Source organism: Phasianus colchicus, chromosome 2 (genome assembly GCF_987193195.1).
Source record: "Phasianus colchicus chromosome 2, bPhaCol1.hap1.1, whole genome shotgun sequence".
Lineage (NCBI taxonomy): Eukaryota > Metazoa > Chordata > Aves > Galliformes > Phasianidae > Phasianus > Phasianus colchicus.
Window position 1 is genome coordinate 25,216,548 of NC_143437.1, and position 26,833 is coordinate 25,243,380.

Below are 26,833 nucleotides of genomic sequence, written 5' to 3' on the forward strand. Positions count from 1 at the left end.
GGCCCCGCTCTTGGAATGGGCCCGCTGAGGCAGGCGCGGGCTTTCCGCTTCACACCCCCCCACCTCAGTTTGTCACGGATGGAACATTCCTCCGACCCTGCACTGGGTTGGGCCGAGCGGCAGCGAACCCGAAGTCGCTCTTGCCGCAGGTAGTTGGAAGGAGAAAAAGAGGAGCCTCGGCGAAGACACCTCGTTTTGTTTCGGGATGCGGGGGAGGTGCAAAAGGGAGAACGGGCTCCCGCTGGCCCTGCGTGCAACTCCGCCACAGGCAACGGTCCGACGGCTGGGGGAGCGCCCGCCCCCCTGCGGCTGGAGGAAGTCACGTGGGCAGAGCGGCGGAGGCGGTGCGAGTAGCCATGTTCCTTGCAGGGGTCACCCCTGTGGAGGCGCCTGGGAGACTGCGGGGGGGACGCTGTCAGTGTGCGCATGCATCCGGGGCGGCCGCTGCGGCTGTGTTGCCTGAGCGCTTGTTGGTCCTAAGCTTCCTTTAAACCCGACTACCGCGGGCGCAGGCGTAGTCTGAGTTTTAACCAAAAAGCAAAATAAAAGCCTTTGAAACGTTGCCGTCTTCCTTCTTTTCTCCATTTGGGAAAAATTGAAAAAAAATAGGCACGAGGGGCGGAGGGGGCAAAAAGTTCCGTGCATGAGCTTGTTTGCGCTGCTATGGTGTTGTCAGCGTCGGTGCTTCTTAACACGTGCGTTACAGCTGCTTTGTGAAACTTCATTACAAAGCACTGAATGGGAGGAGTTCTACTTAGAAGTCTTTGCTTTCATGCAAAAACAAAAAAAAAAAAAAAAAAAGCAAAAAACAAAGCGCGCAATTATTTTTGCTGCGGATTGCAAATAGTTACTCCAGGGGGCAGATTATTCATCAAAACAGATTGATTGTAACAAGGCAATTGCAATCAGCTGTTTGCTACCAGGCTTTGCGTGGTAGGACTTGCCTCCTCACACAGCTGCAGAGGGGCTGGTTTCACTGCGCTGTAAAAGCACAGTTGTGATGTTTGTAGGAAGGTCCTGAATGCTTAGTGTTTCTCATAGTTGTATCTTTGAGGTACGGATTGGAACTCGTAAGGTGGTGTTTGTGATGTAATTACAATAGACTTTGCTTTAATGCAGTATTAATTATATTTTGTAGAACGTAGTTAAGCTTGCTAAGGAACTGAATGATGAATTTTTGAATCAAAACTCAAACCTAGCATACTGTCTCTTAGTTTGACTTAAGGGCCTGCTCGTAAGACTTGATTATGAGCCCCAGTTGTTTGGAATCTTGCTCTAGGAGCAGTACAGGGATGTCTACAATGCTTACAGTAAGAGCTGGAAAAGATGAAGCAACTAAATAGCAGAAAAAGAAAAATACTGAGTGGACGCTGACGTATTATGATTGGTAAGTTCTTGTTGCAGACTTCTCTGCTACTGAATCAGTAAAGAACAGTGTTAAGTTATGTTTTGAAAGAGAACAGCCAGGCAGATTCTGACTAGGAATTCCTCCAAGGACAAAATGCAAAAGAGACTGTTGGAAAATCTTGAAAATGTGCAACAGCATCTGCAAGGCAGGCTGCTTAGAGTAGAGTTGGCTTGCCTCTACTGAGCAAGATAATGTGAGATTCTGCTGCAGGAGGAAAGAATACCTTGATGTGAAAAGGACAGGAGGTACCAAGGAATTGATTTTAAAACGTGTTGTATCTGGAGTATCAGACTTAAGAATTCATGTTAGCTGAAGTTCACTTAATGGGTGTGAGAGTCTGCATCACATCAATGGAGATTTGAAAAAGTAAATCCAGTCATAACTTTTAGAGCATGGGAGAGTCCTTTACTGCTGTCCTTCCCCCCTCAACAGCCAAAACCTTCCCAGATTTTTATCCTGATTCGTTCTTCCCGGGGAATTTATTCTCATCATTGATAATGCAAGAATGTTCTCCCCAGGGATAGTAATCAAGCAGTGCCAGGGTACGTTCATGGACTCCTGAGCTGTGTATGCTATTGAATTCCTGTATCTAACAAAGTTTCAGGAGATGGCCACGCTGAGCTGGGAGAGTAGGAGGATTTGGGGGGTTTTGGCCAAACCCTACCAAAGGCTGCAAAATGGTTACTGTCACTGAAAGTAGTGGATGCAAATAGCGTGTCTGCGGGAGATGGTGAGAAAGCTGCTCCTCGTTCCATAGCTGGTTTAATCATAAAGGCTTATTTGAAGCGTGTTGTGGAATTTCCAAAGCAAGAGTTACAATATCATGTGGTAATTAGAGCTCTTCTCACTCACTTTTCCTTCATTCAAATAGAAGTCCATATTTAAGAAGTAGTTTTTAAAAAGATAGCTTATTCCACAAGTGACTTTTCAATATCTAAAATGACAAATATTCACTATAAATGCATCTCTGGAACCTGACCACTAAAACTCTTTGGAGTGAATGATTCAAGTTCTGTCAAATGACTTTGAGATGTCAGAAGAAACATAAAAGGACACGCAGCAGCTCTAATGTGAAGTGAGGAGAAGCAATGCTGGTGTAGGGCTGTTGCCTTTAGGCAGTTTGGATGAGGCTGTTGCATGTCAGAGGGTAAAAAGATAACAAGGATCACAGCTGATTGCCTTTATCATATTAAGAGGGTTTTATCATATTAAAAGAAGCTAACCTCTGGAAAAAAAAAAAAATGGACCAATCTTTGCGGGCTTTGCTGTAGGGTTGTTCCTGTGTTTCCCTCGAGAGTCTCAGAGGTGCCCTCTCCTGGTCTAAGCTGTCTGACAGAGCAAGCAAATCTGCCATGATGGTGATGGTAGATGTGAGGCTCCTGTTGCTAACCTTCTGATGCTTTTACCTGTTCTGTTACATCCTAGATTAACGTGACCTGCATTGAAGTCAGCTCTGCTCAGCCAAAACTGGTGTGATAGGACCTGCCGAGGTCACAATTCAATGTGATGCGTGGCCTGTTTTATTCAACGGAGAGAGGCCACGTAATTTCCAATGTTTGTGTGATGGCTGCATGTGTATTGGGAAATAGGTCATCAGTAAGGTTTGCCATATAGAGAATAATTTGGAAGATTTGGGGGAACGATAGGCCATGGAACTGAATAGATGGTGAGTCATATATCTGCACTGCTGGTATCAATATTAGGATATCAATATTAGGAAAATCTAAGTCTAAATTCATGATTGGTGAGTATTTTGCACACTTTCAATGCCTCATTTCAACTTTCGTCTGAGAAATTGAGATCAGCTTACTTGTGAGATGAAGTTTTATTGCTGGAATGCCTGTTGCTGTTGGTCTCTCAAGTGTCAACTGTTTCTTCTCTCTGCTCCAACAAAAAAGCTCACTTCAGCTATGCTCTCTGTTTGCTTACATTTAAGCCAGTTTCATGATTTATGGAAGTCTGAATGCATAATACTGACAATACAGCAATATGGCATAATGTGTTGTTTTGTTCTGTTCTGAGTCTGGTGTAATGATGAAATCAAGATGAGGTATTCAAACTAGGTAGTAAGGAAGAAACCAAAGAGCCAAGCATTAAGAAAGTAGGCTAAGGTCTTAGTTTCCTGTTAAAATGGCAAATAAGAAGACAAACCCATGATATGGAGAAGGATGGATAATATGCAGTTTTCAGTGGCAAATTGCTGCTTGAGGGTTCTGTTGATGTGTGTGTGAAGCATGTTTGGCTGCTATGTAAGCTAATTCCATTCCAGTGGCCTGTAGTGACTTAATCTCTAACAAAGAAGCAAAATCACTGCTTATTCAATGTACCTGTTAAAATGTTTCTGCAGGCAGAAATGGTTTGTTTTGATTTCTTTTTCATTTTACTTTTATTTGATCACACCCAATGTCTCCAATGATGTTCTCAGGACTTCTGGAGTTGTACTGTGCTGTAAAATAATTATTTCCTCTGAAGATGTAAAAGAATTTAGCTCACTCATCTTCTCAGCTGTGTTAGTTTTGCAAGGTTAGTAGAAAATTTAATAAGTAGTAGAGCCTTTATCTTTGTAACCAAGTCAGCAGATCTTATCCTAGCTATCTACAGGGAGTAGATCTGATGAGTAAGAGGGTACTTTTTTTATACAGTTGGTTTTCAAGGATCACAATTTGAAAATGGTTGTGACATAACTGGGTCACATCTGAAATTTTTCTATAAGCTGCATAAAAAGAGAAGTTGAGGTAGCTGGTTTTGTCAGAAGGTATATTTAGAGCTGTAGTGAATCATAGTTGAGGGATTTGCATATTGTAATGTTACTGAAAAATGCAAATAGTCATATTTTTAATTAGTGGTCCTTCAGCATTTATCTTTTGCTTTTAAATAAGAAAACAAAGTAAGAATTAAGATACGGATGCACTTGCATCACGTTTTGTTTCTTCAGTTGTTGCCTTTGTTTTGCGTGTTGAACTGTGGGCATGGCATACTGCAATGAATATCATGTCCCAGAATTTGGCTATTTTGGGTGCTCGAGTGGTAAGTGGTAAGATGTTTTAGGAATGGTACAACTATTTCAGCTGCTTGTAGATCTAGTAAGGGATAAATCATCTTCAGATTTTAAACCAAAACATAAAGCATGCATTAAAAACAGGTATGGAGTGATTCAGAGATCATGTAGACTGCTAGCAGAACTAGGAAATATAATAAAACATGATTCATATGCTAAGAGCATTTGCTTTAGGTAAGAATGTTCTTGATGTGTTTGAATATCAGTGGGCATGCTGGCAGATACTTTCTGCCAAATGTCCTCCTGTCTCAAACAGTGAAAAAAAGTTAGGATTCCGGATGTAAGACTGATCTAGTGCAAGCATCTGAAGTCTAGGTTCCTGCTCTGATTTGAAGTATTTGAGATTTTCTTACAGATGTATGGATTTGTCTTTAATGGCTATTCAATTACTGTGTTTTAGAATTTGGGCAATTAGTCATATATCGCCTAAAAAGGTCACTTACAGCCTGAAAAACCTAATCCACAAATATTCAAAATGAGTGCTAAATCCCTTGGTATAAGCATACTGTACGTGTATGTGCACTGCTGTACTTGTACTGCTCATTTGTCTTAAGAAAGGGCTTTGTTTCCTTCACATCATTCTAGTGTTACATGGGCATCTAAAATAGCAGCCGCAGTGTTACCTTTATGAGTAATAACCAAAGTAGCATTTCATTTAACACATTTCATTGTGTTAAAAGCTTCCATCTTTTGGTTTGTTTCTCTTCTCTCAGACTAAGGCCACAAAATCAAGTTGTTGAGAAGACAGAATTATCATGAGATATGTAAACAAGCATTTGGAAAGGCAGAGCACAAGAATCTCCTAAAACAGATCAGCCACTGATGGAAAATATTCTTAATTCTTTTGGCAGCTGATATGCTTTGAGATAATTTTATTTCCTTGCTAATTTTTCCATCATCCCCACTGAACATCTCTGCCCCAATGGTTAAATCAAATGACAAATCATGTGTTGATACTGCTGTGCTCTAGCTGAAGGATTACATTTCCAATTTTGAAGGCAGGGCAGAAGCAATTTTTTTTTTAAAACTTTTTAAAGCATAAGTAGTGGTTGTGTTACAAAACAAAATTTGGAACTCAAGCGTCAGTCGTGCAGCAAATTTTTATATGTTGGACAACTTGCTGGATATTCACTTCAAAGAGGAAGATTTTTTGGTAGACTAAATTAGTGGAATTTTTTTTTCTTCTGACTTTGTTTTCAAAACTTTTTCTCCTGAAGTAGTCAGCAACTGAGTTTAAAAAAAAACAGATGCATTTACTCCAAGTAAGAGTAAGTGGCCTTTTCCATGTTTGTCACTTAATGTTGCAGAATGTATCAAGCAGATTTAAAAAAAAAAAAAACCAAACAAACCCCTCCCCCCAAAAAAAACTTCAATTTGGATGACTGGAGTGGGTATCATTTAACTGGGGAAAATAACCTGTTTCAGCAACAGGAGTTGTGTTGCTGATATCCCCATCGCCAAAATATGTTAAGGCTGGGCAATTATTTCCTATAGGGTAGATACGTCTGGATAAACCAAGATAAAATATTCAAATATACTGAGGCATCCAATGTGCGTCACAAATGATCTCTGCAAAGAAAAAAAGGAATGCAAAAAAAAAAAAAAAAAACAAACCCTGTTAGTTTTCTGTATTTTGTCTAATAAATCATTTCTTGCGTTGTAAAGGTATTTGTGGATTTCTTTAAACTTGTGCAGCTAACCAAAAACATGCAAAAGAGGTGGTATTTTTAGCTGTGTGGAAAGAATTACTAGAAATATGGGTTCAATTAGCAAAATCCTCTGCTTGGCAAATATATGTTCCAATGAAGACATGAAACACTCCTTGATTATTTTATTATATCAATGACAAGAATGTTATGCTTCACTGAATCAGATTTTAAATAAAATTGAGAGAAGAACTTTTTCCTAATCTGTTTTGTTTCTTGATTGTTGCTCTACTTCAAAATGCACTGATAAAAGTTGCTGATGTTCAGCGGGAAGAGCATATTGTATCTTTTGCAGTAAGAATTTCTTCCCACATACTTTTAATATTTGAATTAACTAGATGTTAGCAAGGAAAAACCAAAATAACCAGTCCTTAAATGGATCCAGATCTCTGGAAAATTTCTCTTCAATCCAAGAGACCAGATGTATCTCTGGATATCCAGTGGGCTAGGTTTGTGGCTTTGGTAAAAAATCATAAGCCTTGAGTCCTGTGTGAGGGTTAGGCACTGTATAATCTGCAGTTGTTTAGGACTTCTCAGAGGTCAGTACCTGATGCCATGTCTTACTCTTAAGCAGGTACTCTGTAGTCACCATTTGCAAAAGAAACAAACAAACAAATAAAAGCCACCCTAAAACCACACCCAAGACAAGTGTATTCACTACTGGTTTTTTAGCAACATAACTGTCAGGTTTAAATGCAGATTTAAAAAAGTATTTAATTATATTTAACTGTACATCAGAATAAAGACACTTCCTACTTTCCATCCAAAATGCTTTTGGGTTGTTTGTACATCCTAATGGCTGTGCTGCTTATTTAGTGAGCATTAGCCTTCAGTTTTACTGTGTAGTCTCAGAAAATCATAGAGGAAAGCCAAAGGCAGTGCTTCAGCCAGAGGAATATGTGAAAGGTTTAAGGAATTTTGATAAATAAGCTTAGCACGATCTTTGTACAGTGAAAAGTTGCTGATCTATTTAGGACAAGGGGCTCTGTAGCAAATTGTGAGGTTATTGTGTGAACTTTCTGAGGTAAGTAGTAAGAAGGATGTACTGAAAATATCTTCCTCTACCTGCATGTTGCCTTTGAGTCCTCATTCACGCCATCCTTTTGTACTAGCATGCATGTTTACATAGTTGCTTAGGGAACCAGATGGGTGTATCAATTTGCATTAGTTTTAAGCCAGATCATCCCTCAGTTGTGTATGCTGCACAGCCACACGTGTTTGTGCCAGCACAAGGTGATGAAGGAGTGAGCCTATGCAGAAATGAGAAACTAAGAGACTAATGATGGATAATAACTCATTTTAGCAATGATGCTATTTTGTCCCATGTAAAGTGCTCGTGAAATTAAAATTATGTATAAAAATCAGTATTTGAAATGTGATCTAGTGAGATATTAGTCCTTACTTAAGAGTGAATTCTAGCAGAGCAGCACTAAAATTATTGCTAATCCTGCTGATAGGTTCCACTGGTTTATGGTTCTCTAACCAAAGTCAGGCCAAGTAGAACATTCTCCCATCTCTTAGCAGGGGAGCAGGAAGTAAAGTGGAGAGGAAAAGTTGGCTGTTGGCCTGCAGTGCCTTGGTTGCCTGTAATATCACAATAAGAATTTCTCTAAGTATATTTAGCTCAAACTGAGAGGAAAAACATACTTCCTACAAAGTAGAACTTCACAAATATTTACTCTATCATACATATAGTGCTTCTAATTCACATTCTCTGTCCTGAAGAGATGTTAAACACGCAAAGAAATCTGCACAGGTGTTGCCCAGGGTTGTTTCTGTTCATTGTAGAACTTCATCAGTACCATTTTGAGGTGTACGAAGATCATATGAGTCAGCTCAGTATTGTTCATGTTTGCTTGTATTGCACTACTTGCTCCTGTTCAGTACTGCTGTAAATTTTTCTGCCAGGTTGCGTTTGAGACTTGAATAACTATTTTCACCCCTGGTTTCATTCAGATTTACTGAAAGGTAACACTCATTTGGTTAAGATTATCCATCTTCTCAGCTGGTTTATTTGTTGGTTTGTGGTTTTTTTTTAGTGAAGAGATCTATGCATGACAAAATTCAAGCTCAACTATATAGAAAATAATTTTAAAAGAACAAATGGTATGTCAGTTCTTTACTTAGAAGATCATTTCCAATTCTTTCAAATCTGAATTTAAAATATACATGGAGAATTATTTAGAATGTATTAGGGCTTCAATAGGAAAATTTTATACCTATTGCAAGGCGGGTAAAAAATAAATAAATAAAGGAATGCATCTTGCCTCCTGTGTCAAGGATCTTGCAAGTCAGTTTGTTACTTTTTCCAGCCCAGGATTAGTCATCAGAATTATTTCCTTTTGTCTGTTTTCAATCTTGTGCATCTATTTCTTTTTTTATTCCTGAACTACACTCAATTTTCTCATTTTGTGGGAAGTTTGAGTTTTGCTTATGTTTTAAATTCTGCTTAGAAACTTCAACATTTCATATTTTTCTTTCATCTTCAGTTGACAGGTCCAGCCACAAGTTTAACTGTGCGTAAGTCTTACCTTTACTGAGATATACGTGGGGAGAGAGACGTGTTTGTGGGGCACACACCCAACAGTTTATTGAATTGTTATCACTCAGACATTTTACAGATGCTATGAATATTTGAGAAAAGGAAGACCATATGAAGTTTTTCTTCTTCTTTTTTTTTTTTTGCCTCTTCTATAGTACTCCCTTATTTGATTTTGTCAACGCTTTTTTTTTTTCAAATTCATTCTATTATGAGAATTACTATTACTTTACATGTAATTTAGAGCTAAAAGCCTTTTTTATCTTAGTCTTTTTGTTTTATCATAAAATTTATAGATGGCATTATTTAATATTTTGAGGTGGGATTAGGTCTCTAAGAAAACTCTTAAAACATGAGTTAGCTTAACACAAAAATGTATTTTCAGTTAGACAAGGTATAAATTACTTTCTCAGTTACTCAGGTTTAATGCAATCCATATAGCACACAAATCTTACTCTGCCAGTTGTTTAGCCATCCATGGAATCTATGAGGATAAGTACACATGGCTTGCATTTTTAATGAAAACAAAATGTAGAACTTTTTTCTTTTGCATATTAAAAAGAGTCAAAAAAAGAAGGAAATACAGTTTTTCCCCCGTGCACTTGAAGTTTCATGGGCTTGGTTTGTCATTAGATTTACACTGAGAGTTAATTTTGCCGCTGTATTTTTACTATTTTACTTTTTTTTTTTTTTTCCCCTCTAGAACTTATATATATACTTTCTCTACATATAAGTTCCAGTGATATGCTAGATATATATATCATCTATATACACCAAATATTTTCTTTTAAGTCTTTTCCTAGCCCTTTTCATCCTCAGGATCTATTTTTCTTCCTTTCCTTTTACCTTTCTTCTTCTTTCAAGAGAGCTCTTTAAACATTTACAGTTTCAGAAAGTTTCCAATCTGCCATTACCGTTAAGCTCTTAAAAGAATTTTCCATCTGGAAATGTCTATGTAGGACACTGTTACTTCATCAAAATATTAAAATATTTTTCTAATTACGTGTCAATTTAAATTGTAAAGTTCTTGTAGAAATCCTTTTGCTCAGTGGTTTTCTTCCTCAAATACATTTCAGTGAGAAAGACAAGGATTGTGAGCGTCAGTCAGATATGCCTTCAAACTGTTTAGGTTTGATTGCATTGCATTATAGAATGCTTCATTACTGGTTTAACCTCTCAAAGGCTTTCAGCTGCTGTTTTATTTAGCTATACCGACTACACTGCCTACAGCAACTCCAGGCAATGATTCCCCCAGTGGCATGCATGAGCTGCCCTGCTCTACTGCAAAAATACATTATGGCTGAATTTGCCCTCAGAGTTTGGAAAGATCTAAAGTCTTTGGAGACTAAAAATGTGTTTTTTCTTTGTTTTAGCTGGCGGTATGAGCCTCTGGCATTTTAAAGTGCAAGTCATTAGCGTTCACAAGGGTGATGTTAATATGTCTGTGTTTCAATCTCAGGACATTTTCCAGTTGCTTCTGCCACAACAATCTCTGCCAACTCAGTGCTTCTTAAGCCCCTTGTGAATTAAAGTAAGCTTCACGGTGCCAGTAAGAATCACTGTAGATTTCGGCTGAAACCAGTTGCTACCTGACTTATTCTTCTTGTGATATTTGGTGTCAAGGTCGAAAGTCATTCGGAGCAACTGGGTAGGGGTGAAAATTGGGAAGAGTGTGATATAACGTAGATATGTTAAATGTGATCAAAAGTAAAGCTGGAGGATTTTGGATGGTTTCATTTTGTTAATACTGTCTAGTTCTTTGTATTTATTTTCTTCTTGAAATGAGGTGCTATGACTTAGGTTTATAGGAAGACTCAATTACATGTACAAAAAGCGTGGCCACAGTGATAATGTGGCATTCAGAAATAAAAACTAAACAAAGACTTGATTGAGGTAGTCCAGAGAGTAGCCTGAGGGATGAGATGACAGTCCTAGCTGATGTGAAGGATGGAATCTGTCAACAAAGTTAATGCATGTGGGAAATTCAGGAAGGCAGCACAGAGAGATCAAGGGCCAACCCTTTCACCCAGCATGTTATAGCTGACTGTAGATATACAGCATGTTTTGTCAATTGCCTCTTGCTTTCACTGGTGGAAATGCCATAAATACTCCCCCTTCCCTTTCAGAGTGCTTTGCTGTATTCTCTCCAGCTCCTACAACAAGGAGAAAAGTAATCTAGTCATAGGATAGGACAGAGGAAGAAAAGAGGTACAAATGGTTGACCAAAGCTGAAAACACAAACGTTCTGGCAAGTGTTGCTATTTTTAAGCCTTTCATTCTTTCTTAGAGAAAACTAAGCAGTGGGGTGCCAAGTCAATAGCACCTGAGGTTAGTTCATAAGGTTTCACAGATGTCAATGCCTGTCTGCTCTGCAAAAATATGTAGGACTAGAGAATAAGAAATCTGTTATTTCTTCTTAGTTTTCTTCTGATTCCCTATCGGTTTCTCCCTTAAATAAGGTTTCTCCTTTTCAAATAAGATACCTGCAGAGGATTGCTTTCCAGCTCTAAGCAGAGATGGTCTCTACTTGCTGACTACTTTTGCTGTCAGTGTCAGAAACCAGTCTTCAGGAAAGAAGAGTAACCTGTACATGTGCTTACCTAGGGGCTCTGGAGGTCTTTTTTTGTTGTTGCTTTTGTTAAATGTAAGTGTGCAGCAGCTCAGAATTGTGACCAGAATGTAGAATTGACTGTAGGTAGATACTCATTGCTACTGGACTTGCTTTGGGTAACTTCACAGCATCAACACAGACAGTAAGATGTCATCAATTTTCTGTGTGGAAGACTGTTGTCATTTCTGAATTAAAAAGAGTTGTTGACCAGCACAAGGAGTACGGCCTCCTGGCAAGGGAAAGTAGTGGCAGGAAGAGCTCAGTGTGGGCTTAGGAGTAAGGAGTTTGCCTTGGGACAGCTGGCTCTGCTGCTGTGCCCGGAGGAGTCTGCAAATGATGAGCAGTAGATGGCTAGTGCAGGTGCCCATAGAAAGCAGAACCCAGGTGCCAATTAACAATACTTTAAATGTCAAAACCTGAAGAGAGAGGCTGAACACAAACACACACTTGGAAAGTATTTGGCAATGATAACGGTGGGCCTGTGCTTGTGTAATAAGTGCATGATGTACAAGTTCAGTGCATGTACATCATAACAGAGGCTGAATTCTCAACTTAGTATTATTTGGAAAAAAAAGAGAAACCTGAGGGCATGATATTAATATAATGACTAATAGTCAAAGCAGTTCCATATAGGTTATTTTTTTAAAAAAAATCTATTTTATATGTAGTCATCATAAGTTTTTTAAGAATAGAAAAGTCAATATTCTTCTTAATAAATTAAATGGAAATTGCCCAAGAAAAATAGCTACAAGATGTTCAGTTTTACATATGTATCATTTGTTTGGTCGAATGCTCTAAAAGCATTTACAAAGAGTAATAAATTTAGCTTTATAACAGCTGGCTGGTGTGAATATTATCAACATTTTTAAAAATAGGAAGGCTGAGATGTAGAGTTATTAGGTCAAAATGCTTCAAGGATAGCTGCTGGCATTGATTTGGGATGTTTCTGTTTTCTCATGGCGTTCAGCTACTCTATGCTATCACATTGATGGAAGTGTAAGGAAGAAGCTCTATGATACTGTTGTCGCTTCTCTACTCAGTTCTACCCTGGAAGGTGAGTGACAATATCTATAACTATGTTTAGGATATCAAGCAAAATCACTTCAGATTGGCTGGAAAGAGCTGCTGTGGACATTATCAGAATTTGTGTCTAATGTTGGTACACATTAATTAATTAAATATTGTGACACTTAGAGTTTGCAGTGATGTACAATCATATGTGAACATAACTTTAGGATGACTTTCTGAAACAACTGATGACATTTCATGGTTCAAAGATATGTTCAATCCAAGTTTTCCAGATATGATTTTAGAAAATCCTTTCTCTTAACTGAAATGGACAAAAAAACTTAAAAATGAAAATGACGCACTATCTTTGTTAATAAAAGCACTGTGTTGCAGCTTACCATTGATGACCATCAGTCCTGTAGGTACTCTGAGTTACACCTTTAATAATTAGACTCAGCTAATAGATCATCCCTCCCTCCCTCACTCTCTCCTCCTCACATGAAATATGGTAGTATGTTCTGTAAACAGAAAGGCTGGGTTTAGTGTAGATCTGTCCTGTTTATAAGAGGTTGTATGGTTTCCTGACTCCTCCAGGATGGTGAAAAGCAAACATTTTTGCATGGTAAAGATTTGTAATTCCAGGAATTAAAACATGAAGATGGGTCTGCTATGAAAGTTCTTAGTGTCACCTGCAATGGAAGTGCTTGCATCTTTACTCCATCTGCACTGTATAAGGTGGCTGAGGATCCCTCTTTGAAAATTTTCTTATTTAATGCCATTGATATCACTGATTGTGAAGTTCTACTATGCTGAATGCCTTTGAAATTTGAATGCCCAGTGGTTCCTGAATACAAGATCACTAATACATTTACATGCATATTACCAGTACTTTGGGCTGAGGACACTTCATAGATTGTGTAAATTGTACCTTAGAGCATACTACTCATTAAAGTAGTATTATGGAGCTTATATTGCTTTGTGGGAGAAGTAAAATTAATCTTATTAGTAGTATTTCCATTTCTGAAGCAATCATATTTTGCCCTGATATAAATAGCATTGAGGAAAGTATCATGACACCAGTCCAGTTAAGGGAAAACACATTTTAAGAGACTGACCCTGCAGTATTTGTGAACTCCTTCAATGGAAAGGAAACATGCATGAAAAGCCGTTTTTTAATTAGATGTAGCTAAAAATATTAGAACAGGGAGTTTGGAATATGAGACTGAATTTCATGTAGGTGGTCTCACAAGCTGCGTTGAGCAACCATATCAAAAACTCTTTGATAGAAAAACCTCATTCGATACCAACATTTGGTATCAAATTTGGTAACATTTGGTAACATTTGCCTCTCTCCTGCTGTTATCAGATTGACATTGCCACTCCTCCCTCTGATCATCTATTATACCAGAATTTTACTCCTTACACATGTGATGAATTTCTAACCTGAAACAAAGATTTTATTGTTAGTTGCTATACACGTAATCTTGCATTTGGAGTTCTAGACAATTTTTTTCCTATTTATTTCAGTCATCATGTCTTTCTCCAAGATTCTTTCTGTATTGCTATATTTTTCATCTGAGCATTATCTACCATTGTCACCAGCACAGTTTCCCTTCTCTGTTGCAGTCACATAACTTTTAACAGAGTTTGTTTTCAAAGTTTACCTGGAAGACACCCGCTAGTAAACTCCCTCTGTCTAGAAATGCTGATTTTCAACATTGTTTGCTATTATATCTGCTTTCACCATTTTCTTATCAAACATGTTTTTCTTTACTGATTACAGCTTCAATTTTCTCAGATAGCAATTTGTCAAATTTTCACTGGAAGTCAGGCAGATATTTTTCTCCATTTTAGAGAATCAGAAATCAATTATTTGTTTGAAGAAAAACAAAAGATCAGACAAGCATGATTGGCCAGTGATAAATTTGTTTTCTCCCTCTTTCCATTCTATTTATTCAGCTATTTCTATTATTTTCCAGGTTTTTGTTTGTTTGTTTGTTTGTAGTTTTGTTGCAAGTTAGCTCATGCCTGATTCTCTGCCTGTATGATTTTCTTCCTGGCTTTAAAGAATTTTATTCTTCAGTCCTCGTTTAGACAAGATGCTCAAGGACTTCAGCTGTCTATTGGAATATTCATAGTTCAGGAAAAGCAGAACTCTAAGTCATTGATAGCAACTAATAAAAATGTTGTGTTTATTACATTTCTCTATTTTTATGCCTTTTACGAGAGTTCTAATAAAGGATTAAAGGCAACCCAACTGACAGTCACTTCCCTATACATTTTATCACATATCCCAATAGAGTGACATTTTTAGCATGCTTTTCCAAGTTGTTACATTAACAAATTTGCACTGATTTCTTTATCCTGTCATCTAAAGACCACCTTGTAGTAAGACAGTGAACTTTTACAGCATTCCATAGTTGATGCACTGTCTAATGTCACAAACGTCTGCTCAAATTACTTCACTAAGACTTGAGAAGAGTCTACATTGTGCCTTCCATTTGAGCTTGATTTGACAGAATCAGTCCCTGCGCTAGCTCATGGCACTTATCAGTTAGTCAGCCTTCCTCAGGGAAGAGAATTTAGAGTGCACCATATTCAGTTTTCAAATCAAGCCCTGTCCCCTTAGGAAGCAATGTACTGCATTATTAAACAAGGTGCCATCAGCCGTAGCACCATGCTTAAACATTCAGTCAAATAAAGGACGACATCATTATGTTAACTCTTTTTTCACCAGGTTCATTTATCTTTTAACGTTCTGAAATAAAATGTGAAGACAGAAAATTATGCTATACCCGCCTTTTAATTTCTCTGTAAAATAGATGAAAAGGGGTAGGAAAAACTGTTTGAAATTATAGCCGTTAAACTTAATGCTACGTGAGGATGTAGGGTTTTTTTCTGAATTAGAAATTCTGAAGTGGAAACTGATGTTTTGTTTATTTTGTTGGTTTATTTGTAGTTCTTATACAGACTACCCGTTTTGTATGTTTTGATTTAACTGTCACAGCTCAACACAACAAAGTTCTGCTGATTCCTTTAACTTCAAATGTTTCAAAGACAGAAGAGTTAGTTCTAACAGGTCTAAATGAGAGTACAGATCTGTCATAAATGTTTAAGTTCCTTATGAAATCTATTCACCTGTTATGATACACCAATACTGCACTTTGCAATTAAAGTATATTGTGAACAAATTACATGAGCAGAATCAAAAATTGTGGATCCTTTGAAGTATTTTATATCACTTCAATCAAACAGAAAATTAAACAGAAGTGAATGGATTCAAGATACATACTTCAAGGTTTGTATTTTAAATCTCTGTGGGTCTTCTTATATTCAAAGTGAGTTTTTTACATCTTTATGTATCTTGTCAGACCAGAAATTGTCAGGATTCTCAGAGAAAAGGAAAGATATCCTTTTTAAAGCTTCATGTTGATATAAATATGAAAATGGATTAAACTCTGCTTCCAATTTTCAAACATATGTACTTCAATGAATATTAAATGGTAGACCCATATCATCATCATGACTTATTTACTTTGTAGAGTTTTTATCAAAAAAGGACTGGAGTTTGCTGTGGAGCGTGAAACTCCACTGTAATTGAGTTTAGAGTGGTAAAACCACTAAAGAGGCCATGGCCCCAGAGAGTTCCCTGAAACCCACCTGTCAGCTGCTGTTACATCAGCGATCCAACAAGCCGTGCCTTCCTCTTCCCGCTAAAGACTTCTGTGGCAAAAAAATAAGATGAAAAAAAAATCTCTGCAACAGCTGCACAGTGTCAGCAGAAATAATGATCTGAAACTCAGCCTCCGAGGGATGCTAGTCTGGGTCCTAATTCTGTAAGGTGTCATTTCTTTCATTGCGATGCCATTAAGCATGAAAGTAATGGAGAGGACATGAAGTATTTTATCATTGAAGAATAATGAGGGAGATGTAGGGTGCTTCAGGATGTTGGTGGGGAGAGGTGTCTTGTGTTTCTGTAAGGATAGTCTTAAAGGATGCCTGAAGAAATATGGCAATTCAATTCTCAATATATTACAATCAAAATGACACATTTTAAAATTTAGATTTTGAACGTGTATTTTAAAATGAAGATTGAAATGTTAAGTGAGTTCTCTAAGTCTCTTCAGGGTGAGAGCATTTTTTTTCAGGTGGATTGAATGTCTCAGCAGGCTGATCTGGACTACTCCAGAATCATCGATGAAATCAGTCCTCAGATCAAATGTTCTGCTTGCAGAACTCCATTTATTCCAACAGAGCTACACCTGAACAGGATCTGGTTATAAGTTGGTAGTTAGTACTTAGAGAACTGCTCACTAGTCTCTTTTCTGTCCAACAGACACCATAACCAAAGTCCTCTGATATAATTTAAGCACTTGTACTAGCCCTTTTAGTGAAGGTGAAGAACCAAATTGCACGGGAAGTAGCGTCATTATAAAACTCAAGGTGATTCCTGCAACAAAACATTGAGGCAAGAAGGTAGGAAAAAAAAGGTACATTTGTTCTATTTTTGACTTGAAAGAAGGCTTATAGTCTTCAGGCTGTCAAGTAAGTTCCTTCACAAAAGCTAACACCTATCTTCAAAAGCAGTTAAATGCCCTACTCTTATTTAAGAACTTACCTCCACTGAAATCACTACCATTGTGATGTTGGTTCAAAGTCTGTAAAAACAAGAGTCTGAATATTTTCTTCTGAAAAGATGTAGCTGATTGAGCCCCTTTTTGCAAGAAAGGGGAAGAAGCTGCTCACTTAGGCCTGGATTTATTTCAAAGATTGTTGCTGGCAGATGCATTGCTTTGTAAACTACTCCAACCAGTTTTTAGCTATTACACCTGCATTAGTATTCAGAGCAAATGAGTTCTCAATATGGTCTTAGAGTTATGACTCTGATCATTGGTGATGAACTTGAGTAAGGATACAATATTCCTCCTATACCTTTACCAAACATCGGAGTCTAAAATAGTGCTTCCTAAGGAGATGAGCTGCTCTCAGAGCTGTCCTGCTGTAACAAGCTTTAGAAGTATTTGCTGTGAGGAATGCTGCAAATTGCTGTGCCTTGCCTACTTGTCCTTGGCATCCAAGCTTAATAAAAGCAGTAACTCTGAACTACATCACTGCTGTGGAAAGGGCACACAGAAACATCCAGCCAAATCAGGGACTGATTTTGGCCCTCAGCCTGCTCCTGAGGGATGGCTGGGCTGAGTATTGCTATTACTGTGGGTAGTCTTTTTTTGCTGCAAAGAGGTGTCTGTTCTTCAAATCCAGAGTAGTTCACTGCAAATTCAGTGTCTCCTAATGTTTCCAATTGCTTTCAGATTCGGAGACTTCAGTGGTTAATGCTGAACTGAAGACAACAGAACTGACATTCTTCACTGAAGAAATGATGCTATTTATCTTCTTAATATTCTATGTCAGGTATGTCCAGCCCATGGGCCTCATGTGGCCTGGGCCAGCTTGTGATGGCTGCTGCTGCCCTTGCTATTGTGGTGGCGGCTCTTCTCTGCCAAGTGGCTTGGCCCAACCTTGGGCATGCACCCATTATTCAGCAACAACCAAAACATCTGTGTGCTATTAACACTGTCTCAGCTAAAACTAGGACATGCAGAGGGCACAGTGCAATGCCAATTCCACCTCTCATGCCTGCCACACACACATAGTTGAAGTGAAACCTGTGTGTATTACATGCTCCACGCTCTTGTGCTGTTAGGTGAGAAAAATGCAGCGTTTGCCAGTTCTAATATTTCAACGTCATCTCAAGAAAATAGAACATGAAAAAGGGGAAATTGTGGATGAAGGAAGAATGCTGAATGAAAAATGGACAGATGAATATTTTTTGTCAGGACAAATAATATAGCACTATGCTTTAATTTGTAAGGAATTTGTGTCCGTTTTCAAAGACTGCAGCTTGAAAAGTCATTATACGCAAAAACATTCTGCCAAATTCCATGCATATCAAGGAAAGTTTTGTAAGGACTACGTAGTATAACTGAAAAAAAGGTCTGTCATCTCAACCAATTATTTTTTTTAACTTACCACTCAAACTATTATAAAAGCTAGTTGTGTGGTAGCACATCTGTTTGCAGAAAAATCAAAAGCATTTTCCAATTGTGAGATTATTAATCCATGTATGGAAAGCTTGGCAAGTATAATTTGTCCTGATTTTTAAAAAATGTATTTTTCTAACATTAGTTAATTTCACCAGACTATCACCAGATGATTTGAAGATGTAGGAAAATCTCTCAAAAGAAACTTAGAGAGTAAAGATGCTAATTTCAAATTTTATATTTTGTCAATAGATGAAAATAGTTGTGCTACAGACAAGGCTCGACTTGCAATTTTTATTAAAGGTATTGATAACAAATACAGTGTCACTGAAGAAATTGCTTTTTTGGTGCTGTTAAAAGAAGCAACTAAATCTCTTAATTTTTTTTTTTTTTTTTTTTTTTTTGAAGCAGTAAAAATTACATTAAAGTGTTTTTTTTTTTAATTGTTGTCAACTTATCCAGTACAGCTATCCATGGCTCCCTGGTAACGGTTGGTAAAAAAGAGGAACTGATAAGATTAACTGAAAATGATGCAACTGCTGCCAGCAATTCATGTTTGATGAAGTATCACTGCATTGTACAGCAGAAAATGTATGCACAAAAGCTTTGAAAATGGATCATGTCATGCAAATCATTATCAGTGCTGTGAATTTCATAAAGTCCAAGGAACTGAATTATCACCAGTTCCAGGAATCCTTAGAAGCATGGATGCTGATTTTGAGGATGCCATATACTTTTCTAAAGTAAGGTGGCTTAATTGGAGAAAAATGCTAAATGATTTTATGTTTTGCAAAATGAAATCAAGTCATTCACAGAATCAAAAGGAAAATTTGTACCAGAACATGAAGATTAAACATGTCTTGCACGGATTTGTGGATCTGACCACTCATTTAAATGAGTTAAATATGCATCTTCAATGTGAAAAGAACTTATCTGTGCTGTTTCAATCCATAAAATCATTCCAAATGAAACTTAAATTATGGCAAGCCCAAGTTGTGATAAATATTTTTATGCATTTTATACACTGGTTAAACACAGTCCTGTGAATACTGAAAAATATGCAGCCATGCTTCTTATTCTGATGAAGAAATTTGAGAATAGGTATCAAGATTGCAAAAAGAAATCAATTCTCAAGGATGAAGTACAAAAATCTCTGATGAGTACCAGGAGAACTCACTAAGAATTGCTACCCTTTCCATTGAACCAAGCATTAGCTTCACAAAAGCAAGGGTAAATATCCCACTAGCTTTGTGCTTGTATTGTCCTTTTTTAATGTTTTAATAAGAAAATCTAAAACGTTTTTATTGTTTCTATACATTAATGGCATTATATATTTTATATGTGGCCCAAGACAATTCCTCTTCACTTATCATGCCCAGATAAGCTGAAAGGTTGCACAGCCGTGTTCAGTGTGTTTTTAGGGCCAAGAAATACTCAAAGAAAGGGAAAAAAAATCTCTTGAGAAGAAATACATTTTGCCTTTTATTTTGATATTTGTGTGTCAAAATAGATTTTACTCCTTTTCCCTCGTGTTCTGCATCTTGAAGAGAAGTCTCTCACGCCAATTTGTGAATACTTTGATCTGTAATAGTTCATTCTTCGGTGCGGTTTTATTTGTTTTTACACCAGTTGAACTGTGGGCTGCTGCTAAAAGGGGTGACTCTCCTTGGATTGTGTGCTGCTCTTCTTGCCCCAGCCTTTGAGAAAGTGATACAGCAAGGCTGCAGGGTGTCGTTTTTGGTGGCAATCTGCTAGGAAACTTTTTTTCCCCAGTTAGTTTTCAATTGGATCAACTCACTGACCCGGCAACATCTGATGCTGTGGGATCACTAGATCTGACATGAGGAAAGTGGTGGGTATACAGCACCACAGGATAGCAATCTGAATGACATCTTCGGGCAGAAGTCTGTGTTATAGAGGATAATATGTAACATGAAATCACTTTGAAGTTAATAGCAGGGTTTTTTTTACTACACTAAACAAATATCTGAATTACCTTCTTTTTTCTCTCCATTCTCTGCTTTCCAGTATGGGGCCTGCATGCACACCAGCCTTCATTTTAATAACGTCTTGAGAGGATGAAAGAAGATGATTTCCTAAAATAAGGGATCAAAATCCACAGTATATTCAAGTTCCTGTAAATGCCAACTTGGGTAACTGTACTGATTGAAATACAGTTCAGTATTAAAACACTTCAGTTCTACTACGAAGTCTCATTATTCCTTATGTGTGCTTATTACTGGATGTTGATTAGCAGTTTCCATACACAAGTTGTTCACAAGCTGTTCACACATACTGCCTAAACATGATGGAGGTGTAAAATTATTACCAGTGGTTATCCTTGCATTTCATATACATGTGGGATCCTATGTGATGAAGGGTATATTATGAATATTGTAAACATTGTTGAGATTAATTAACCCATCCCTTTTGACAAAAAAATGTCCAACGCTAGATGGCATACTTAGCTTCAGGATCACAGCCAGTTCTGCATGATTTGGGGTTGCATAAGCACCTGCAGATTTTCATCTTTTTTTTCCCCTCTGTTTTAAAATAAGAAAGGAGGTGATATTACAGACTACAGCCAGGCCAACCTAGTAGAGTAATTTTGAAAGTTTTATCCTATGATCCTTCCAAAGCCTGCTGCTTTCTACAGAATTAGAAAATTTTTCAAAAAATCCTTCAGCGTGGAAAGAAAATATCACTGAAATAATAGTAAAATTAGGGCAGAGATAGAATTGAAAATAGAGTGTTAAGAAGAGTAACATTTTAAGTAAGCGGTAGCTCATCGATAAAAGGAGACAGAGGATACAGAACTATTTTCAGCATACATTTTTGTTCTCTATTCTACCTCTATAATCTATTATTTTCATAGTGGGTGATTAAGTCGTTTCATGTCATTTAGATTAAAACAAGAATTTTACTTATAGGCATTTCTTGATTTGATGACTGAATGAAAAATCTGTCATTTTAGTACCCCCAAGGCAAAGTGGCACACTTAGCTTTTGTGCATGTCAGGATCTAGCTTGGCACATTACTGAGTTTAAAGGTCACAATGAATTGAGCTAAGGATGCAATGCTCACATGAGATGAGTTTCAGGCAGGTTACTTTAGCTAGCTCTAACCTGGTCCCAAAGGCTGAATGTCCATTTATGAAGTGAGGTCTCGGAGCTCAAGCTCTGGTCTCTTTGTATGGCCATTAATGAGCTCTTGCAATGCGTACTGGATAATGGTATTATGAAATCTTATAGTTTGCTTATGCCTGAAAAACGCATAGCATCTTCTGTAGGTATAGTCCTTTGATGTTCTTGGAAATGTTGTGTTTGATGCCATCGACACAGTGCACAAATAGCTGGCTTTCTCTGTACTTCACTCTGTCACTTAGCTGAAAAGTGCATCTTAGTTAGCTACCAGGAATAGAAGTTTTCATGGAGTACTTGTCTCACCAAGTATTTTTAACTGTTCTTTGCCTTACTTTTATGTGAAAAATACAGGTATCTCTGTGGTATTAGTGCTTTACCCATTTCTATGCAGTCCTCATGCTGCATCATCACTATCCTAGCCTCTGCTATACTTTTGTAAACCTTCTCAACTCAGCTGAGGTTATCAGGACATGATTTCCTGTGTGAGAGTATTGGCTTGGGTATCCCTTCTTTATGAAGTAGTAGAATCAGGACACAGAGCACAGCTTTTTGTACAGGGCTGAGATTCCAGTGCTGACAAATGCAGGCTTTGAAAAGAGAGCAAAGCTATTTTTTTCCACTCTGGTAGCGTTCAATGCCAATGCTCACTCTAATCTTTTAAAGTAATTAGTCATCAGTTCTTCCCAAATTTCTACCTTTCTGTCACTGGAATATAAATAATTTTAGTGGCAATATTGATGATTTATGTCAACCAAAGTGAAAACAAAATGAAATCAGTCAAATCTTAGGAAGTGAAAAAGAACTTTGTTGTACCATCCACATTAATAACAAATCTACTGATTGTAGTAGTTCAGTGTTCTAATTTTTAAAAGAACTGAAAGGTCTTCCAGATGGTTAGAAACTTGGGATAAGTAGCTCGGTGTAGCTGATACAAAGTCAGAAACCTTCTAAAGGGAATGCAGCATTGGAAAGTACAAAAGTCAACATGTCAACTTAAATCAGCTTTGTCAGAATGAAACAGATGAGTCCATTTGTTGGTAGAAGAGACTAACATAAATCAAGGCAGTATAAAGGTTACACATTATAGGGATTTGTGACTGGTAAAATTCCATAGTGTGATCAGAGATAGTAATCATCTGGCTGTGGAAATAAAAAGTCAAAGTGAAGCTTAAATGCTGAATCAAAAATCAGTCCTGTTAATGTCTAACACACTGGGGTCAAAAATTCATAAGAGTCCAGCTGTGAAAATTAGATGGGAGCTGTATTAGTTTTCTCCATTCTGTTTCTCACATTTAAGTGTTGTCAGTTGATGAGAGTTTGTCCCTTGAGAATAGTCACGGGGTAGTTCAGTCCATGTAAAGTGAAAATTTTGCATCACATAGAGGACCTTGTGAAATTCTGTAAGGCAGGAGGACTACATGCTGAGATTCATAATGGCGAGGAAGGAACAGTAGAAACAGTAATCTGCCACATGCCCTTATCTAAAAGTGCTTCTTGAAAAAAGAAGGCAGCGTGTTTGCACTGTGGTAGCTATCAGAATCTGTCACATATTATAACAGTCAGCGTTTAGCAATGGATAAAAACTGGTATCTTTAGACTAATGTTGAATGAATATAAATCCCAATGGGCCAATTTTTTTCTTGCCTTTCACTTCTATTTCTGTTTCTAGTATTGTATAAAGTTCCATTCTTGGGTCAAAAGCATTGTGAACAAGCAATAAACTTCCTAGCAGAATTTATGTACTGAGAAATATTGAATTAAGAAAACATATCACATGCAGTTTCTTTAAGACATTTGTTGCATAATATCAATGCAAATCTTTTACAAAGCTTTTTGTAATCTGTCAGTTATTTGCCCTTTGTTTTCAAATTATAGAATCACATTTATAACTCCAAAGAATTCTAAATTAATGTCAGTTTTTAATATCATGGTTTTACTGTGAACACAAGAGAAAGAATCTAAGTTAAGCAAAGAACAAACTTTTAAAGAAATCAGTGCACTTCTGTTTCTTTTTAGTTATTATTTACAGTCCTTGGCAAATCTTTTAACTTCTGTAATCCAAATTCAGACCTATCTAAAAAGTAGTTTACTCTGCTTTAGCTCCACTCTCCCAGCTTTCCAAAGATTAGGATGCTAATGAATCAACCATATCTGTCTATCAGGGATTTATTATGCTCTTGCAGACTACATTACACAAAATTACTTGAAGTACAAAGGATGTATTTGATAAGTATGATTAACCTCATTTCGTAGTTTGGGTACTGAGCGATGTAAAAAGTGAGGGCAAATGACGGCACCCTTTTGTTGCGATGTCCTAAATGTAATCAACTGAAAGTTAAGAGAATGTTGCCTCAGGCTGATATGCACATCCTATGAGCCCACTGGTTTCCACAGCTCTGTGGAACTAGCAACTTGTGAGTAAGCAATGCTAAGGAATTTGGATGTCATGGTCTGAAACAGTAATTTGTTCAAGCTTGAAAGCTGAAGCAAAGTCAGTATAAAAATATTCAGGTATTCCAATTCTCAGTTTCCAGAGCTGGTTAGAAGATCACATTGTCTGCTGCCTAATTGTAATCAAAGCAATATTTCAGCAACAAAAATAAAGTTCTTATATCTATTTATCTTTTGAAAATATATACTGAGAGTCATATTTATTACTAGCATCAGGTCATGGCATCAGAAGCATAGGTTCTGTTATTCTTATTTTGTTAGGTGTATTTTACTGAATACTCCTGTTACTCCTGTGTAAAAAACAGTACCAGGCCACATGCATAAAGGTGGTATATGCTTTCTGAATTGTTGACAATGGCTTTAACTTTTAAATAAATGACTAGTGGGCCAACTGACTTATCTACTATATTAAAGGAAACAGTGAGCTGCACAGGTTTCCTCAGCAAGACATGAGGTGCTTGACTTACAGTACCCACTTCAAAAAAAAAATCTTACGTGACAGTAAGTAAAGCATCAATGTTGATGAAGTAGAAAAGTCACAGCCGAGGTCAGGGAAAGTAGAACTTAATATTCATGATGGCATTAAAGACAATGAGTGGCATAGAAACTGAGGGCACATTATGATACTCATTCCTTAATTTCTTCTCTTGTGATGGTTTTACTGACTATGCATTGTCATGGGATAGTGCTGTAACCTAATAAAACGTGCAGCTGATTAAAAAGCTGCTAATGATAAAAAGATCTACAATTAAACTAATAACTAAAGTAATTTACTTCCACTAAGAAGAGTCTTGATGTAGTTTAAAAATCAGTTCTGTGGAATTTTTTTTTGTGTGAAATAAATTTAGCCAATTCAGAAATGGAACAGAAAGCTTTTAGTAGTTCAGAGTAATAGAATGCCAGTTAATGACATAAAATGAAAACCAAAATATACTACTGGAAAAAGAGAATGTGCAATAAATGCGATGAAATACCAGTGTCTTAAGATGCAGGCATTCATTGCTAGGGAAACTGGAAGATGAATCTGAAGTTTGTGTGGCATTAAAATTTACAGATGATCTAGAGAAGAAGGAGGGGTGGTACCGGGTCAGAGCCAGGAGCTCTCTGTGAGAATTATTAATGTATTTGCAGGAAGATCTGCAGAGAAGTAAAGAAAGCAATCACAGAATTGAAGGGTCATTGAAAAATGAAACAATAATAGTTGCTGTTTTAGACTGAGTGCACTCAAGCCAAATATTGCTCAAGAAGTCTACCAACTCTGAAATTATCTTGAAACTTTTTATTGTAACTTGCTAACTTCAGCTACTGGTTAAGTCCTGATTAAGTCCTGCTGGACACTAATGAAACTGAAAAATATGGCATGGGGAGAAAAGTACGCTTTCCTGCAATCATCTGAGTTTTCTTGGAAGTTTCCCAACTAAAAACTGACCTGATCTGACCCTATTTGGTTAGTGAGATCTGATGAGATCACAGCCTGAGGTTATGGCACTGAACTAAGAAAAGTGATAACAAAACAAGAATGGCATGATTGACAGGGTAGTAGGCTGAATACAATAAACCTATGGAGAACTGTGTGTCTGTATTCCACTCCTTAATATCCTCTTCGTAGATAAGAAAAATAAGCCTTACCTTGGAGCTAAAATAGTAATGGGATGAGGGCTGCCTGCATTGCTTGATGACCATAAACAATATTATACAAAGATGGATTACTGGAATGGAAAGTGGGTACTCATGAGAAGTTACCTTGAGGCAGGACTGCAGCAAGAGCCATCCTGTGCCCTTGTGCCATCTCCAGTTATCTCCTTTCGGTGGCCCTGTGTGTCTCAGTAAGCTGCAATATGACCCTGTGTAGTCTGGCTTTAGTGCTTTTCACTGTTGGGTTCACTGGGGATATATGATTATTTTGTTTTCAGAAAAACTAAAAAGATATGTGAACAAGTCACTGAAAGCCTTTACAGATAAAAGAAGTAGTCTGCAGAAAGCTGTCTAAAGAGGTTTCTTTTGTAGTGTACCAAAAGCAAGCAGCTACATATGGCAATAGAAAAAATGGCAATACAAGACTTATGTAAGAAAGCTTAGTTTTCTTTTTTGTCCGTGTTTTTCACTAATCTTGACAGTTACTGAGACACATTCCATTAAGGTTGTGATGTAATTGTATGGAACTCATTTGAGAGAGCTGTAATTACAGATTTTTCTCTTTGCATTGAGTTCAGTAAAATTTGAAAGTAACTTCAGAAATTAGGCATAGTTTTGATATTATTTTGTAGTATGATGAATAGGGAGAAATTCCATTAATGTTAATGGAACTGCTCTAAATTGTTAGCAAATACTTGTAAGCTTCCAGTGCTAAGAGCCTCTATATGTTAGCTCTTTGGAAAACTAGCTATTTTGTAAACAACTCTCATTTCTATAGGTAATTTTATAAGTTACATAAGTTTCTCTGATAGTAATGCCTCAGATTTATTTCCGTGGAAACTGCTACAGATACAAAGAACACAATAACACTATTTGATAGAGCGAATTCTCAGTAACTAAACTGTATTTCTCAGCATAGTCACCACTGTTAGCGATGCATTTTCACAAGTGATGAACAAGAGCCTGCATGACATGCTTGTAAAAAGCTACACCAGCTGAGATATCCAACTGTTTTTGTCACCACTTCTGAAACGCATCTCCCACTGCCTCACTATGCTCACATCCACTTTTTGGTCTCCTTAAGTGTTCCGCATGCATCAGTGATGTCAATGGGTGCCATTTTTTCCACCTGGAGGAATTCAGTGACACACCTTTGCTCCATGAGCACTTCCATATCAGACACCATTGTGTCATGCTGCCCTTCTGCTGGAATCTGTCACATAGCAACAATAT

The 26,833-nt window shown here is 37.3% G+C and overlaps 2 long non-coding RNA genes across 2 annotated transcripts; one reads left to right on the plus strand and one right to left on the minus strand.

The window, feature by feature from the left end:
* The first annotated feature begins 1,283 nt into the window (after positions 1 to 1,283).
* Positions 1,284 to 20,503, plus strand: LOC149918898 (uncharacterized). The gene is made up of 4 exons (XR_016464641.1): positions 1,284 to 1,387; positions 12,290 to 12,376; positions 17,643 to 17,742; positions 20,400 to 20,503. It is a non-coding gene; the product is annotated as an uncharacterized LOC149918898 (long non-coding RNA).
* Positions 19,904 to 26,806, minus strand: LOC149918899 (uncharacterized). The gene is made up of 3 exons (XR_016464642.1): positions 26,752 to 26,806; positions 20,368 to 20,467; positions 19,904 to 20,277 (listed from the first exon to the last, which is right to left on the minus strand). It is a non-coding gene; the product is annotated as an uncharacterized LOC149918899 (long non-coding RNA).
* Between the last annotated feature and the right edge of the window lie 27 nt (positions 26,807 to 26,833).